The sequence below is a fragment of the Carya illinoinensis genome, chromosome 15 (genome assembly GCF_018687715.1).
Source record: "Carya illinoinensis cultivar Pawnee chromosome 15, C.illinoinensisPawnee_v1, whole genome shotgun sequence".
NCBI lineage: Eukaryota > Viridiplantae > Streptophyta > Magnoliopsida > Fagales > Juglandaceae > Carya > Carya illinoinensis.
Window position 1 is genome coordinate 15,901,914 of NC_056766.1, and position 12,970 is coordinate 15,914,883.

General features: G+C 36.9%; 1 pseudogene; it reads right to left on the reverse strand.

Moving 5' to 3' along the window:
* Nucleotides 1-12,659, reverse strand: part of LOC122296699 — a 34,930-nt pseudogene extending 22,271 nt beyond the window's left edge.
* Nucleotides 12,660-12,970: the final 311 nt, after the last annotated feature.

The following is a 12,970-nucleotide window of genomic DNA, read 5'->3' on the forward strand; positions in this document are numbered from 1 at the left end:
AAGGGTTGTTCTGCATGTAGAGAGAGGTTGCGGCTTGAGGTTTCCCTGCGTGGATTGGGCAATAACTACGTTAAGGTGGTGCGAAGGTAGTGGGCTACAATGGTTGGCAAAAAGGAAAGGTGGATGCTTTGTACATAGAGATGGGTTGTGGCTATCCCTTTACACAGAAGAGAGAAAAAAAACATGTAAGCGCATCTATATATAGGGATCAAAAGGCTAAAACCCTAGAGGAGAAAAAATAAATAAATAAATAAATAAACAAAGTACGCTCATGCGAGGGACACAGACACGGTGAAGCTAAAAATAAAGTGGAGTCTGGAAGAATATTTCACGGGCTTGGACTATTGGGTGGTCGGGTACGGTCATTTAAAAAAAAAAAAAGGTGATAGTATAGAAAATTTAAAAAATGGCTCATTTTTGAATTTTTGGATCTTGATTCAAATTCAAAGATAATACAACTTATTTAAAAAACAATATCTTGGCTTGTAAAAAGATTTTTAAACTAAATATCAAACCCAAAATAAAAACATAAACTACCAAAACAAAAATTTTAGGCTCGTAATCTATATTTAAAAAAAATATATTTGAAAACTCAAATGGCATTTTCATACATATAAAAAGAAAAATTTTGAAAACAGCTTGACACTGGAACTTGGTGTTACACTTGAAGACTTCTTCTCGTGCCTTACTTTGCCATTCTTGATGTGATGCTAGAAGGACAAGTGCCCAAGTCAAAAGATTAGCACTTGTTTCCTTTCCCAAAAACTAGAAATTCTTACATTTATCTATGATTTCCAACGCCTCTAATTTCTCTTCTTTACCATCATGATTTTTGTGAGAAGATAGCAAGAGACCAAGAAAATTTCCTGAACTTTGATCTCTCCCATTTCTTTTATTGCTCTCTATCAACATTTGAATAGATTCTCGTGATTCTTTCTCAAGCCTTCACCTCTCTCTATTATTCTTAGTAGGCAAAAACCTACAAATGTATGTACATATATATCAAATTCGACTCTCTTACTTGCCTTGACAAACGACCCGTTTGTCTTCTACCACAGTAGCAGCCAGAACCTCTGGCGATTTTCAGATGTTGACTTCCCTTCTGAAACTCCAAAGGTTGAAATCTAATCGATGTTACTTCACACTCAAAGCACGATCATACTCAAGAAGATATGAAAAATCCCATGAAAATTCTCAAGTGAATTTTTTCTCATAAATGCTCAGAATATACTCTTTAAAATTCGTGGCTCAAAACCCTTGCTGAGATACAAAGTTGAATCCCTTTAAATAGAAAGTCTAGAAAGAGTTCTAGTCATAGTAGGACTTTACTAATGGTTAGCAATAGTCGCAAAAACGTGTTCTGACGAACTGCTAACATTTTGCGATAACATTCTTCTGTATTGACTAATCTCTATTAAGTTTTCTTCTAGATAAATACAGATATACCAGGACTCGATTTTAACCTCAATGACTTATCTAGACAATGCCTAAGACTTCTAAATAGACTCAACATTTTTTAGAGATAAATCAATAATTATTTTTACATTCATCCAACAAATTCAAATATAATGATAAGATAAACCTTATCATATAGTCATTTAATCCTAGCCAATTTTTGCCTTTACAATCTCCCCCTTTGGCGAATTGGTGACAAAACAAACTTGATGAATGTCTTGCATCTACAATCTTCCCCTTTGGCAGATTGGTCACAAGACCAACTTGATGAATGTAGTGTGTACCTAAGACAAAAACAACCAGCAGACCAAGATCTCGTGAAGAAAATCTTAATACAGTAATGAGAAGAAATGACATAGAACACTCTTTGAAATTAGTCTCAATAATAATCAAAGGTTAGATGTAATGTAAACCTCAAAAATAGTATTCTAGTCATCATCAATAACCATGTTTAGTACTAAGTTCTTCCCCTCCATATTTTGCTGCTCCCCCTAAAGTATATAGTTCTCCCCCTCAATATTATGTTACTCCCCTTTTTTATTTTCAGCAAATTCATTAAACTCCCACTTACTCAAACTCTCCCTAAATTTCACAATATCAAAATATTCCAATTTGCTCTTCCAATACTCCCCCTTTTTGTCACTAATCTGACAAGATACAAAATAGAATAAATATCACTTATGTGTGCCAAGATGAAGACACTAAGAAAGACATGATGAACAACTCCCATGTATCTCAACTTTTCATGGATTAAATGCATATAATGTATGAGCATGAATGCATGTTAAACAATAAGCAAATGATTAAGACAATTTAGTTGAGACAAAAAAATCAAACACTTGGTGGGCATACAATAAAAACCGAATGACAAAGTCTAAGAACCCACTCAAAAATCATCCTCAATACATGCATAAAATAATCTCATATGAACAAATATGTCAATGCCCACTCTTCCCAAACAAAATCGCAGCCTCAACATCACAAATCAATTGTCAAAATCCCAACTTTCAGATATAGATGTGCCGAAATCTAGAACTGGAAGAAGAGAGTGATTGGAATAAACTCAAAATCTTGCCGTGAATCTGTGATGGAGAGCCTTTAGTCAAGAAACTCAAAACCAAGTATTTCTCCCAAGTAGATTGTTTGAGATAAGGATGCGAAGAGGAGTGCTAAGGCATGCATATGTGAGGTGCCGTGTGTTGGATGAGTATTACGGGGCACTGGGAGCGTTTGTAGTGAGCGAAATCGCTTTAAGTCACTTTAAGTGATGTCGTGCGAGGCATGTGCTAGAGGGTCTCTCTGGGACTCAAACATGAATATACACCAGTGTCCTACTTGGACTTAGTCAAACTAATATTACCCAAATTTATATCACTACCCAATATCCACCACCTCCAATAATATTTTATATTTTTATTACTTTATTTATTTTATTTAATAATAAGAAAATAAAAAATAATTTAATTTAATTTTTTTTATATTTGTATAAACAATGAAACAAGTAACATGCTTAAATGCATTTTAGTTTAACCACAATGTTACTCACAAAACAAATTCAATAGAGTACACCCTCTTATTTGTAACAATCACTATGGATGTTCACTCCTCATAAGATCATCAATGTCAAAGTTCATGTGAGTGTGTGAGTGAGCAAACTTATATGAGATAGCAACTCTTTATTTTTTTTTATTTTTTATTTTATTTTTTCTTCAATATATTTTTATAATATTATCCATGAGTATTTTCTTCTTATAGATGCTCCCAAGAGGTTGTTACTCACCTCAAAAGTCAAACTTTATGCTAGATCCTAGATACATGAGCGTCTCCTCCAAACACTAGCTTGCACAACCCCTTTTTTTATGTCCATTTTTGTTGCTCATCTTTTTCCATAATGATTAGAGTAACGATTCTTTTTATAAGGCCTTAAGGAGATAGATCCGTGTAGGGTGTTAGTCTTTTTAAACAATATTTTAACACCGACTTTTTCTATATGGATCAACTCTTTGTGTTTGGTAATATACTAGGTTCAACTAGTATTAGTCAATTTAAGACATGAACTCCCTCTATGGTGAGCATCTCTTTAAACAATGTAAACTTTAATTATAATATGCATACATATAAGTTCCTCACAGTGCTTTATAAATGAACTTTGCCAAGATGACCCATAGGGTTAGTATGCAAAGAGTGAATTGCACAAAGTAAAGAGATGCATAGGTTCAAAAATTTATTAAGTGAGAACACAAGTTCTCAAACTTTGACATATCAAGTATGCACTTTCCTTAAAGAAATGCTTTGAACCAGACTAGAAAAAGTTTTTTATATTATATTTTTCTTATTTAAAACTGAAAAACAGAAACATAAAAGTAAAACAGAAAAATAAAATGCATGTCCTAGACTAATGCAATAATATAAAGAATGCAAGAACATAAGTAGTCCTATTAATTAATGTGACATGGAATCATCTTTGACCACCCACTTTGTTTTAAAATTTGGCATATTCTTTTCATCAACACTACTTTGTATATTTTTTCTTTATTTTGAAAACAAAAATCTGCTAGTTCACCAAGTTTAAGACTTAAGAAGTTGATTTGTTGACTCAATCACAAACTTGATTCTCTAGACTCTTTCTTTTCCTTTTTAGATTTCTTTCACCTCCATTTTTCTTCACTTTATTCAAGTTAAAACAATTTGGCCTTATATGACCAACAATACCACAATAATGACAAGTAGGAATAAATTTACCATGTAGATTTTTTGAATAAACTGGCTTAGGTTCAGCATGATTTTGAAAACTCTTACCTTGACTTCCTTTAACAAAAATAATACCTTTGGAAGTTGTGGCAGCAGATGATGAGACCAGTTTTTCTTTCTCTTTTGAAGTCGTGTACCCTAGGCCAGTTCTATCACTACTGATCTTCTGAACACTCAATATCTCTTTTAATTTTTGTGTTGTTGTTTTTTCTTGAACCTTTTTCAATTTCTTTTCTAGTGCAAATTTTTGATCCCTTAATCTTGCTATTTAATATCAGAAATTTTTAATGCCTCGGACAGGTTATTTTTCTTACTCTCCATATCAGTGAATTTCTTGTACAGCTTCTTGTTGAGTTTCTTTAATTTGATCACTTCTTCACACACATCATTGTAAGTTTTTTGTAAACTCAGCTCTTGATCAGTATCAACAAGTGATATATCCGAATCACTATAATCACAATTACTTTCAGATTTTGTTAGTGTAATTTCAAGAAAATCATTCACAATAATAGTGAAAGCCATAAAAGATTTTTCACCTCAGAAGATGAGTTTGAACTTTCAGAATCTGAACTATCACTAAGTGTGACATTCAACGCTTTTCCTTTATTTTTCTTGAAATTTAGACACTTAATTCTTATATGACCATACCCATAACATTCATGACACTCTACCTTATCCTTTTTCTCAGTTTTTTCTTTTTTCTAATTTTTAGATTTGTTTTTCTTAAAAAAAATATTTTTTTCTCATTTTTGTTTACCATGCACCTTTTTATTAGACATAAATTTTTTGAATTTTCTTTCAAGCAGAGCAATCTCCTCATCATATACACTTTCTTCATCAAAAAAATAATCATGATTTTCTTCTATAGTTTTTAAGGCAATGGACTTACCTTTTCTTGCTTGAGGAAGCGAAGATTCATACGTTTGTAAAGAACTTACCAGCTCTTCTACCCTTATTGCATCCAGATCTTTACTTTCTTCAATAGCAGTAACTTTGGGTCGAAATCTTTCAGGTAAAGACCTTAGAATCTTCCTCACGATCCTTGAATCCTCCACCTTCTCGCCGAGATTAAACCTGGAATTCATAATATCATTCAGTTTGACATAAAAATCATTAAAAGTTTTGTCTTCCAACATTTTAATCTCTTCAAATTTTGAGGTTAGCATCTGCAATTTCGAATTTTTTACTATTCTTGTGCCTTCATGTGTAACCTCTAAAATATTTCAAGCTTCTTTAGCAATATCACACATGGAAATTCTTTTAAATTCTTCAAGGGATACCACCATGAAAATAACATTAAGTCCTTTGCTATTCAAATTGCAATTGTTAATTTTATCTTTTGTCCAAGCATCTATAGATGTCATGGGTTTAGTCCATCCTTGTTCAACCGAATGACATACACGTTCATTCAAAGAGTTGAGAAAAGCCTTATATGAACTTTCCCATAAACATAGTTTTCCCTATCGAAGTATGGTGGAATGTATAATGACGTCGACATGATCTACAAGGGCACGGATCACACTTGAAAAAGTAAACCACGCTCTTATGCCAATTGAAATTTCCAACATACCCCTGTAAATCATGAAATTGTCTGCCAATTTTCTTGAACAAATAGGTTAGATCTCAATTATCAAGATTATGAAACGAATCAAATACTTTAAAATAAATAATCAACTTTGTAAGACACAACGATTGGTTACGAATGGAAACCTTTTAAAGAAATCTTTAAAGGTAAAACCCTACGTGGCAGCCAAATCCAGAAAAGTCAATCTTATTATTTGAAGAACAATTACAATCAATCATCAATTACAAAACCTTTGCAATTCAACTCTCTTACTTGCCTAGACAAACTACCCGTTTGTCTTCTACCGCAGTAGCAGCCAAAACCTCTGGCGATCTTCAAATGATGACTTCCCTTTTGGAACTCCAGAGGCTGAAATTTAATCGATGTTACTTCACACTCAAAGCACGATACTCAAGAAGATATGAAAAACCCCATGAAAATTCTCAAGTGAATTTTCTCTCATAAATGCTCAAAATATTCTCTCTAAAATTCGTGGCTCAAAACCCTTGTTGAGTTACAAAACCAAATCCCTTTAAATAGAAAGTTTGGAAAGAGTTCTAGTCACAGTAGGACTCTGCTGACGATTAGCAATAGTCGCGAAAACGTGTTCCGACGGACTGCTAACATTTTGCAATAACATTCTTCTGTATTGACTAATCTCTGTTAAGCTTTCTTCTGGATAAATACAGATCTACCAGGACTCGATTTTAACTTCAATGACTTATCTAAACAATACCTAAGACTTCTAGATAGACTCAACATTGTTTAGAGATAAATCAATAATTATTTTTACATTCATCCAACAAATTCAAATATAATGATAAGATAAGCCTTATCATATAGTCATCTAATCCTAGTCAATTTTTGCCTTTACAAAGATGTTTTTCACCTTGAATTTTGTCATCAATGCTTAGTCATATCAGCTGATATATTAGATTTCAAATAGTTTTACATTTAAATAGTTGACTTATTTAGCCCTTTAAAATATGTTGTATCAATTAATGTGATTGGAGATAACAGAATCTAGGATAAAGAACCTTATTGTTCTTTGTTCATTGAAGGCAAATAGACTTTCGCGAATATATAGTACTCATCGAATAGGAAATTAATAATAGCAAAGCAAATAAAATCTAGAGGACTTGGGTACGTACTAAATAAATATATCCTTGTGCCAACTTTTTTGGAAAGTTAAGAATAGGTAAGCCGATGATGAGACGAGTTGTAGTTTGTGAGACGAGTTCTGGAAGTTTGTGAGACAAGTTCATAGATATTATGTATTTAATCACCTGAAGCCAAGAAGGTAGACAATTCTGGAAGTTTGTGAGATGAGTTGTAGTTGCTGCTCTTGTAACATGAAGATCCTCTTCCCCTCCTCAAAGCTACTTCCAAATGCAGTTCTAGATACTATGTCTGTTGAAAGGTTATGAAATTCTTTGTGCACTTCCATCTCGAATTCGTCTCTTTCTGATCCTCTCTCTTCTTCCCACTTTTGGAGCACCTGTCTAGTACTTGTCACAATCTCTGGCGCCCAAGCTTGCCATTAAATGATTATTATAATATTTAATGAATTTTAGTTTAATAAAAAGGATAAAAAATGATAGAATATGAAGTGTATAAAGAATAAAACAGTGCAGATGGAAAAACTGTTTTCCTCACTTAACTTTGGAGGATCATATGCTGTTGTATTTATAGATATTATTGGATAAACCAATCTTGTTACAAATATTTGAAAGTATTTAAATTTACAGAAAGTTTGTTATTTTCTAGATTTGTTGCCGTGAACTTGATCTTTATCTTCATGCTTGTTTTGAACTTGATCTTTATCTGTTTGTTGAGATTCGGGTGTGCCATTATCTTGAGCAATATCTGTTGGTTGAACTTTATCCATTTGTTGTGGATCAGTTGTGCCATTACGCCCCCTTAATCGCAATGGGAGCTCGTGGACATTGAGATTGTCTCAGAGAGTGCAGAATCGGGCAGTTGGAAGTGCTTTGGTGAATGAGTCTGCTATTTGGTCATTGCTGGAGACTAATCGAACTTGAAGTTGACGTTGGGCAACCTGATCACGTACGAAGTGGTTGTCTAGTTCGATGTGCTTTGTACGTGAGTGATAGAGGGAGTTGGCTGTGAGGTACGTGGCCCCTATATTATCACACCAGAGTGTAGGTGGATTCGGACTTGAGATGCCAAGTTCAAAGAAGAGAGCTCGGAGCCACATAACTTCAGCAGTGGTATTGGCAACCGCTCAATATTTGGCTTCAGTGCTTGAACATGATACCGTTGGTTGTTTGCGTGAGCACCAGGATATTAGATTGGAACCAAGGTATACACAATAGCCACTTACAGATCTTTTGTCGTCAGGACAGTTGGCCCAGTCGGTGTCAGAGAAGGCATGGATGTCGGTGGATGAGGTGTGGCGGATGAGAATGCCATGGTGGATGGTTTGTTGGATATAACGAAGAATTCATTTGACTGTGGTCCAATGGTCTGTCATGGGACGCTGCATGAACTGGCACACTTTGTTGACAGCAAAAGTAAGGTCTGATCTTGTAAATGAGAGATACTGGAGAGAGCCAACTGTGCTGCAATAAAGAGTTGGTTCACTAAAAGGATCACCTTTGAAGAGTGATAAGTTGGCCGTTGTGGACATGGGGGAGTTCACTGGCTTGGCATGTAGCATATTGGTCTTTTTGACCAGGTCAAAAATATACTTATGATGTGAGAAGAAAAGTCCACGGTCATCCTGTAAGGCCTCAATGCCCAAAAAATAGGGTACTGGCCCAAGATCTTTTAGGGCAAAATCTTGCTAAAGATTTGTGATGATTGAGAGAGATTTTTGAGGCCCAGTTATGATGATGCCATCGACATATATCAATAAAAAAAATGACAACTTGATGTGACCTAAAAATAAATAAGGAAGTATCGGCCTTGGAGGCAGTGAAGCCCATATCTACTAGTTTATTCTGAGTCTTGAGAACCAAGCCCCGAGTGCTTGTTTGAGCCCATAAAGAGATTTGTGAAGGTGACACACATACTCAGGACATGATGGATTAGAGAATCCGAGAGGTTGGGTCATGTAAACTATCTCTTGTAGGTTGCCATGTAAAAAAGCATTTTTGACATCGAGTTGTCGAATGGGCCAATTTTGTGACACTAAAAAAGAGAGAACAGTACGAATGGTCCTAGGTTTTACCACTGGATTAAATTTATCATCATAATCAATACCTGGTAATTGGTGAAACCCTTTCACAACGAGACGATCTTTGTAGCGTTCAATGGACCCATTAGCTTGTTTCTTGATTCAATAGACCCACTTACAACCCACAAGGTTTATATTGGGCTTTGGAGGGACTAGGACCCATGTGCCGTTGTCAAGTAGGGCCTGAAATTCCTCATTCATGGCTTCTCTCCAATGTGGGCTTTTTGAGGCAGAGGAGAAGGAAGTGGGCTCAATTTCTTGGGTTTCGGTGAGTAAGGCTCGTGGATGGGAGTCCTATCAGGTGGAAGATTCTTGGGCTTTTGTATATTATTTTTGGATCTTGTGGTCATGGGGTGGAAATTCTGAGTTACGGAAATGGGCTCGGGTTGGGTGTTTGGGCTTGAGTTAGGGCACGATTCATTTGATGAGGGGTGCAGTGGGTCTGATGAAAAAGAAAGAGCATTTGTCGAGGAGTGAGGTGGCGAAATATAGAAGGATGAGGGCGGTGTTGTGAGAGAGGTTTGAGCGATGAGAGAAGGGGGATTCATTTGTTGGAATGGAAAACGAGTTTCATCGAAGATGACATGCCGGGAGATGAAGATTCGACCTGTTGATTGTTGTAGGCAATGGTATCCTTGATGGTTGGGGTTGTAGCCAAGAAAGACACAAAGATCTGAGTGGTAATCCATTTTGTGGGAATTATAAGGACGAAGATAGGGCCAGTAGGCGCACCCGAAGGTACGGAGGAAGGTATAGTCAGGAGTTTGTTTGAAGAGGAGCTCAAGTGGAGTTTTGTGGTGAATGACGGGAGAGGGGAGGTGATTTATGAGATAGGTGGTGGTGGTGAAAGCATCATCCCAGTATTGGTGCGGGATTGATGCAGTGGCCATTAGGGTGAGGTCAGTTTTTACAATGTGGCGATGACGCCGCTCGACAGACCCATTTTGTTCGTGAGTGTATGGGCAGGATAGACGATGAACAATGCTAGAGGTAAGAAGATGTGATTTTAAGGCTTGAAATTCACCTCCAAAATCGGTTTGGACACTCTTGATTTTGCAATCAAAGTAACGTTCGATTTGAAGTTGGAAATTGATGAAGGTATGTGCAAATTTTTATTTTGCATCAATAGGGAATAGCCATATGAATTTAGAGAAATCATCAATGATGCTTAAGTAATATTTATTTCCATGAATAGATTCAGTGGGTGAGGCCCCCCATACATCCATAAAGAGTAACTCAAACAGGGTAGATGAAATAGAATTCGATAGATGAAAAGGTAATTTATGAATTTTACCTAATTGACAATCATGACAAACTGGAAAACTTTTATTATTGGTGACTGATAGATGATGCTTTGAGAGGATTTCTTTCACTGTACGTAAAGCAGGGTGTCCGAGGCGTGCATGCCAATGAGGAACCGAAACTCTTTCACCAATGTAAGAAACTGGACTGGTGGAGGGAGGTGTGAGCGTATGCAGAGAGTAAAGTCCATTTTTACTCAGTCCTCTAAGAATGGTAGCGCCCGAGGATGGATCCTTGACACAGAAAAAGGAGGGGTGAAATTCAAAATAAATGTTATTATCGTTTGTGAGTTGAGAAACTGACAATAAGTTCTTTTCTATTTCAGGAGCATGTAAGATTTTGTTGAGAAAGAAAGACTTTGAAGCTGAATAAAGAAGAGAAGGGCCAATGTGAAGAATTTTCAAACCTTGTCCATTACCCACTTGAATTTGATCAAGTCCAGTGTAGGGGTCATCATTAAGGGAGAGGTTATTGAGATTGGAGGTAATGTAATTGGTTGCACCAATGTCAGGGTACCAATTTTGTTCATATGTGGGAGTAGGGGGAGGAGTTGTATGGGATTGGGCTATGTTTGCTTGAGTGTTGGAGGTGGAAGGAGATTGGTATTGTTGGTCAAATCTAAACCAACAAGTTGCAACTGTATGGCCAATTTTGGAGCAGATTTGACATTGGGGTCTGTTTGGGTGTGATGGTTGGTGAGATGAGAAATTTTGGAATCCACGCCCCCTGCCTTTGGACTGATTACCATAATGAGAAGTACCTCTATGTGAAGGTAAACCACGAATGACCTCGACTGGGGTAGGAGGTGGCAAGGTTGGTTGCGGGTAGACTGAATTCATTGGATGTATTCTGTTGGCTGAGGCAATTTTCATAAGTGAGTAGGCAGCCATATATGTCATCAATTGAGATAGGATCTAATCTAGTTGTAATAGAGGATTTCAAGTGAGTCATATGAGGAGGGAAGACCAGCAAGGAGGTAGGAGGTGATTTCTGAGGAGCTGAGGGGATGACTAATGGCAGAGAGGGTGTCTGAAAGTTGTTTGACTTTGGTGAAGTAATCGGTGATTGTGAGGGATGCCTTTTTGAGAGTAGATAGTTGGAAATGAATGCTGAAGATTCAGGCAAAGAAAGTGGAAGAGAATGTTTTCTCTAATGCAAGCCATACATCTCTAGAAGTGGTAAGACCAACAACTTGGGTGAGAAGGGATTAGGTGAGGGAAGAGAGGAGGGCACTTAAAATTATTTGATCTTGTTGGGACCAGTGAATGTATTGGGGATTAGGGACATGTGTGGAGGAGGAAGGAATTGTGATGGGTGGGCAGGGAATGGAGCCATCTAGGTAACCAAATAGATTTTGGCCATGAAGATATGGGATTAATTGAGCTCTCCAAAGAAGGTAGTTATCTTGGGTGAGTTTGATTGTGATGAAGTGATGGAGTTGGGTGGGGAGAATAAAAGCAGCAGTAGTGGAGGGAGAAGAATTGCTGGAGGAAGAGGAGCTGACAGAGGATTCGTTGGACGCCATGGATGAAAAGACGTATGTCTTTGTTTGGCTCTTGATACCATAAGGAATAAAACAATGCAGATGGAAAAACTGTTTTCCTCACTTAACCTTGGAGGATCATATGCTGTTGTATTTATAGATATTATTGGATAAACCAATCTTGTTACAAATATTTGTTGCCGTGAACTTGATCTTTATCTTCATGCTTGTTTTGAACTTGATCTTTATATGTTTGTTGAGATTCGGGTGTGCCATTATCTGGTTTGAACTTGATCTTTATCTGTTTGTTGAGATTTGGGTGTGCCATTATCTTGAGCAATATCTGTTGATTGAACTTTATCCATTTGTTGGGGATCAATTGTGCCATTAGTGTATTGGTATTGTTATTGAAAAATTACCTTTACTTTCTCCATCTTAAAAGCTTGGTTTGCGATTCTTCTGCGAAGGCTCCAACTCTTACCTTTGAATGAAATTATTCCTTGTCCAAAGAACATCTTCATCGGAGGGGTAAACTCAGTCTTCTCAAATGATCCACTGGTGTTCATGAGGACCTCCTTTATCATGTCAGGATCGGTGATAGCCAGTCTGGGCTTAGACCCAAACCAATACAAAAACGTCCTCCCATACACAGCCGATCACTCAGAATGGTACGAAGTCAGCCGATGAAGGACATCATGGTCTTCCCAAGACATGGCCTTCGACTAAGCTATGGCAAGCATCCGGTGAATCCCCGGTGTGTTTCCACCAACAAGACGGTAGGGAGGGCCTCGTATGCCTTGCCTACGGAAATGGTCTTGGATTCTCCACGGCAACCACAAAACTAAGTGCAGGAGTTTCAAGAGGAAGAAGATCGTCATCGTGATCAGGAGCAGAAGCAGGTTCATTTTTTTGGGAGCTTTATGAGAGAGAGAGAGAGAGAGAGAGAGAGAGAGAGAGAGAGAGAGAGAGAGAGAGAGAGAGAGAGAGAGAGAGAGAGAGAGAGAGAGAGAGAGAGAGAGAGAGATGAGTGTTTTTCTTGTAAAAGAATGACCCACTCTTCTCAAATTCAACATCCCGAGAGAGAGAGATGAGTGTTTTTCTTGTAAAAGAATGACCCACTCTTCTCAAATTCAACATCCCCATAATTCTGCAAGGATGGCATCCTCTTTAGCCTCTCTTCAACCCTCAAACCTTTTTTTTTTTCTTTATATTGAGA